The sequence below is a fragment of the Limulus polyphemus genome, unplaced genomic scaffold, assembly GCF_000517525.1.
Source record: "Limulus polyphemus unplaced genomic scaffold, Limulus_polyphemus-2.1.2 Scaffold982, whole genome shotgun sequence".
NCBI lineage: Eukaryota > Metazoa > Arthropoda > Merostomata > Xiphosura > Limulidae > Limulus > Limulus polyphemus.
In genome coordinates, this window is record NW_013666592.1 from 204,629 (window position 1) to 210,884 (window position 6,256).

Here is a 6,256-nt window from a genome sequence, read left to right on the forward strand (position 1 = left end):
GCTCAGACGTTGTTATTGTTAAAGAAAAAGGTATATCAAAGTCGATAATTCGTTTTATAAACCACAATAATTTTGTACTGTTTACATGTATACTAATGTGAAATATATCAAGATTTCTTTTCATTTTCGATAAATTAGTATTCACCCAAAACATTCGACACTTTTCACATTTATGTATTCAGTGTCTCTGGAAAAGTGTGTGGTTTACTACGACGTGTGTTCTCTAATAAAACCAGTTATGTAGAATTTTAGAAATGCCTATAGGATGTATCCTCCTTATTTAACTTGTTGAATGATCAAGTGATTTGGGTGACCATTCTGGAAGAGATGGCACTAATGGGGTCTCTATATACTCGTAGTGCTTATTAGCTCCCCCAGCCTTATTGAAATATATTTGAGATGAATTTGATATTCTGTCAGATTTGTTATAAAGCCAAGATCTCTCTCTTTCTCTCCAATCTCTAGAAAGAAGTGGCACTTGTTGTTTCGTGTAAACGTGACCTACTAAATTGCTTTGGCTCGTATTTCCTTTGATAAAGAATTGCTTAGTTTTATTATCAACTTGGCTCCAGTTTCTTCCGTCAATTCAGCTGAATAGGAAACTCAGTTTAACAGTCAATAACATTTTCTGCCGTTCCTCTAGTTATTGCGATTACTATTCTTATCTGTAAGGTCATCAATGTACATAAACTATCATGCTCTAAAATCTCAGTAATCTAGCTATTAAAATGTTGTTATTTATTCTAATGCCAGATATACAATCTATCTATGAGAAAGTTTCCTGGTAATACTTGATAAGTAATAACAACGCGTAAGCATTTTTTACAAGATACCTTTTATTATGATAAATTTTTGATTAACAACTTTTTATATTTCTTATATTATCTTTTTTTTTTTTTAGTTTTCAAACAGAAGTCCATAGTAATAAATTTCTGGAAGATGAAATTTTTAGTATTTTTGTGTGTTCAATGTCTTGCTAATTTTTGTTTTTATACTATGTATTAAACACAATGCCCCCTAGTAGCACAGGGGTATGTCTGCGGACTTACAACGCTAGAAACCGGGTTTCAATACCCGTGGTGGGCAGAGCACAGATAGTCCATTGTGTAGCTTTGTGCATAACTTTAAAAAAATAAACAAAATATTTAAAAGAAAACATTTTCTTTTATTCATTCCAGCTCATATATGCTATGGTAAATTTTTCGTACAGTTCCCGTTTATCAGATATTTCAGTTAATATTTCCAGGTATATTATGTAGTATTGATTTTCTTTTATTGTTGGTAGTACCGAACGTATTAAAGCCAATTTATGAAGAATGTACAGCCTTTTCTTGTTATTTCTTTGAATGTCGTACACTAAGATAACTTGGGAAGAATTTTTGAAACAATAGTCTTGTGATTATCACTGACAGCTCGGCTAGAAGCAGCCGTGATTTTACCTTTTAAGCATGTGGGAGGTTTGTACATGATATGCTTGTATCTGTCAAAGTTTCTAGTTAAGGAATTTGTAGCGTCAAAATATAGTATATTCTTCAGACGGATACGGTGGAGGTGACTATGACATGAATGGAGGTGAGATCCGGAAATTTTTTTGTGAAGATGAGCATGACTTGAAGTTAGATGAGATTCAGAAACTATGAGTATGACACGAAGTTAAGTGATCCAGAAACATTGGGGAGGAGGGGGGGGATAAGTATAACATGGAGTTAGGTGAGATTCAGATACTTTCTTGTGAAGTTGACCATCACCTAAACTTACGTATGATCAGAAACTTTCTTGTGAAGGTGAGCATGATCTGCAGTTAAATGAGATCAAAACTTTCTTGTGAAGGTGAGCATGATTTGAAGTTAGGTGAGATCCAGAAACTTTGTTGCAAAGGCGAACATTATCTAAAGTTAGATGAGATCGGAAACTTTCTTGTAAAGGTGAATATGAACTAAAGTTAGGTGAGATCCAGAAATGTTCATGTAAAGGTGAGTATGACTTAAAGTTACGTAAGATCAGAAGCTTTCTTGTGAAGGTGAGTATGACATGAAATTAGGTGAGATCAGAACCTTTCTTGTGATGGTAAGTGTGATCTAAAGTTAAGTGAGATTCAGAAACGTTTTTGTGAAGTTAAGGGAAATCAAAAACTTTCTTGTGCAAGTGAGTTAGGTGATCCAGAAACTTTCCTGTGAAGGTGATTATGACATGAAGTTAGATGGGATCCAGAAACTTTCTTCTAAATCTGAATATTACCTGAAGTAAGGTGAGGTCAAAAACTTTCCTGTGAAGGTGATTATGACATGAAGTTAGATGGGATCCAGAAACTTTCTTCTAAATCTGAATATTACCTGAAGTAAGGTGAGGTCAAAAACTTTCTTGCGGAGGTGAGCATGACATGAAGTTAAATGAGATCCAGAAACTTTCTTCTAAATCTGAATATTACCTGAAGTAAGGTGAGGTCAGAAACTTTCTTGTGAAGGTGATTATCACATGGAATTAGATGGGATCTAGAGACTTTCTTGTAAAGTTGAACATGACCTGAAGTAAGGTGAGACTTGAATCTTTCTTGTGAAGGTGCGCATGACTTGAATATGAAGTACTATTCTGTAATGAATGACTCTACCCCTGACGTAAGGCATTAAAAACAGCTCTCAGTAGTTTGAGAACTGCGAATATTCAAGAAATAAGGTAAATGTGAAGCAAATTTCATTTCTTTCATTAACGTCTAGGAGACCTCAGGTTCTGACCTATTAGAGGTAATTCTTGAAACACTTGCAGAACGTGGTATATGTTATTTTCAGATGAAACTGATTTACCCAAGAGTAAATCAGATAGGTCGGCTATATAAAGGGGAATTCGACAAGGAAATATATCACACAGTAAATCTTAATCTTCTTATTTTGAATTTGAGAAAGAGACTGGATCAATGTAAGCACGCATTGAAAATAATCGCTATTTAACACTCAAAAAACGTCAAAGTTAACCAAGTGTACAGGATGAAATATTGCCTTTACTCTCTAAACTCTCCTAAGAACGTATTGAGAAGCTCAATGCAAACTTTTTAATCTTAATGATGCCTTTGATGTTTAGGTGACAGAGCACCAACTGACAGAACTATTCAAAAGTGGGCCTGATGTTCTCTGGATGATTTTCTCGGGAGTTGGCAATGGTTTGGTAGCCTTACAGTGAGTCACCTGAAGACTCATGAGTCAACGTGGTGGTATTTGTTGTTACTCTTTCCATCAATGTATGTCCAGAGGAAGCTTGAATCCGATCGCTGAGGGGCGCTGTTCAGCCTTAGGAGATTTCAGTACTAGACCAATGACAGATAAAGCAAGCTCTCACAACTCAGATATCTTGACTAGCGGTGCATCCTCATCCATGAGTTCAGCTATGGTGGACATCAGGCCAGCTCCAGGAGGCCTAGGAGTTTGTTACATAGTCCAAATCCTCTCTGAAGAGAAGGTTATGGGTGAAGTAGTTTTCATTGTGTCATTTTTCTATTATAGTGTAGAATACTCACAGGAAATTTACAACAAGAGGGTTGGCTCACCACTGTCTAGTCGAAGAAATAACAAAAGACGAGATTGAAAACATAAGGTCAGATGAACTCCAATTGGTCAGAAGTTCAGCCAAATGTGTAGGTTGTAAAAAGGATTGTAAATGCCCGGTTACAGCTATGCCCTGTTCTAAAATTACTTTTAGAGGCAGGATTCTAAAGTTATTACGTTGATCAAGTGTCATTTCTACAAACTTCTGATGTAATCATGCTTATATCACCTGTAGAAAATGTATACCTAACAACTGTGAATTTCTCAGCCCTCTGGCCTTCTCTTAAACAATACCCACAACCATGCTGTTCTATGACAACAGCTAACACAGCTTACCTTGCAACCCAGTTAATATCCTTCCACTGCGATCTGGTCGTTACAAGAACGTAGCCTGGGTCCAATACTTCATACTTTCTTGGACATATAATTCCCAAACTAATGCTGCTTTCTCTCTAAACAGGAAACAGTGCATTTTATTTATGGGCTTTATATTTTATAACATTGTCAAACGTCACAGATTTATTATACTTCATTTGAAGTAAACTCTCACATAAAGTTGTGTTGTCTGCTGTTCTTGGGCCTTGTTTAGCTAACATCAAGCAACTCTTCCATGGAACATCAGTTCACTAGTTATACAGGCAAAAACTGCCTGATAGTTTATACAGTATGTCCATCCTGAGGATGCCAATGCAAAAAGAGAGGTGACTATTTTCACCTTGTAAGTGACATCTTCTAGATATATCCCACCTTACTGTCCACATCTAGTTTATTGCCATTTGGCAGAATGAAGTTAGTTCCCACTGACAAAAGTGGTGGCTTTGCTTAAGGGCCTGAAATCTACCAGTATTTTCTCCATTCCAGTATCATTCACAATCTCGATCTCTTAACCTTGTACCCTTACAGGCACATAACAAACTCCACTCAGCCCCATGCAAATGATACAGATTGTCCACATAGATAGCCAGGCTTTTGGTTACATTACTGTTTCAAACCTCAAACTCGATTTTCCACCAGGTTTAACCACTGGCACAACTTAGCCATGACTGTCTTCCATACCCACAATTGCATCTCACTCATGTGCTTGATAGAGACTACAGCTGTAGTCTCCAAGCTCAGTATCAGGATTTGGACTGTCTGCTCTGAAAACTAGCCATTTCAAACAGTTACTTGAATGAAAATTTTCGGTAGATTGTCTAGACCTTCTTTTTGCCACGACTCTGAATGTCAGGAGAAAACTCTATTTTGCCTCACTCATAGGGAATTGTGATTGTGACCAAGCTTCTCCTTTGTAGTTTATCATCTAAAGTCTAACTGAAATGCCATTGATGTCATGGGTACAGAGTAATAGACATACTTAGGGGCACTAACCCTTCAATGAGTAATCAGGCCCCTTTCTAGGACAGCAGAATGATAAGTTGCTTCTCGAAGCATGCTCATTGGCTATGTGCGACCCCAGGTTTCTCTATGATCCGTGATCGTCCTTGTAGGTTACCTTTCAACTTGGAGAGGCTCGAGACTCGGGACTTCTCTATGGTACTCTATCATCACCAGTTGGAGTTTACCATTTCATCTGCTAGGAAACAATTCAGAGTGATGAAATTCATCTGCCAGTGGCACTTCCAGTTTTTATTGGGTGATATTTGATAACCTTAAGAAGAGCTAGTGTTGGGTTACATTGGTTGGCAATGGCATGGGAGTTCTGAATGTATTACTGCATGTGGTCTCGGACTCACCAGACACCATTTCATTGTGACAATCTTCAGTCATCCATGTTTCCCTTGCACTGAAATCAATTCTTAAGGTAGTACTCAACTTACTATTCTTAATGCGTCTGCATGATTCTGTGGCTACAAATAGATTGAAATCAATTTACAACATTGACAAAAGTACCACATTCAGAAGAGGACTTCTCCTAGACCCAATAACTCTTTCACACAACCATCTTTTTTGAGTGACTAACTCTCCCTCTTGGTCAAGAATCCTTTTATTTGTGGAAAATATCATTCCCTTAAAAAAAGAAACATTTTAAAACTCGATAACACAAAAGTTCAAGTTATAGGCGATACAACTGCCAACAGAAAACTCCCCAATAATCCAGGTTCGATTCCTAACTACAGGGCTATATTTTCCTTCCTACATACTTGGTGGTATTTTCAGGTGCCACTGATTTCCCTCAAGAGTAAATAAGATAGGTTCACTATATAATACGAGAGTTAACCAAAAACATATCACAAGGTAATTCCCAATTCTTTGACTTTGTCTGAGTTTTAAAAAAAAGAACCTGGACACTATATAAACATACAGTGAAAACAATCTTTATTTAACACCCAAAAACAACCAAAGTTTAACAGGTTCACAGGACAAAAGAAAACACTTTCAGTGGATGGTTAAGAACATATTGAGAAACTTACTGGAAACTAGTGATTTTTAATAGTTAAACTTTAAGAGAGTATATTAGTATTCAAGTAAAAAGCTTAAACTTTTCTTCCAAACCGAAGGTTTAAGCTTGAAAGAGAGAGACAGCTAATTGAGAAATCACAGCATTATATACAAAATTCTATAACGCTATATTTTCAGAACCATATATGTCATGTGTTATACAAAAACTACACATACTTAGAATAAACGAAAGTTTTTGAAATATTCTATACAAATAAAGAGAATAACAACATAATATACTACACCCTTTGTTCTCCTGAAAAAGAATAGTCAACTATTCG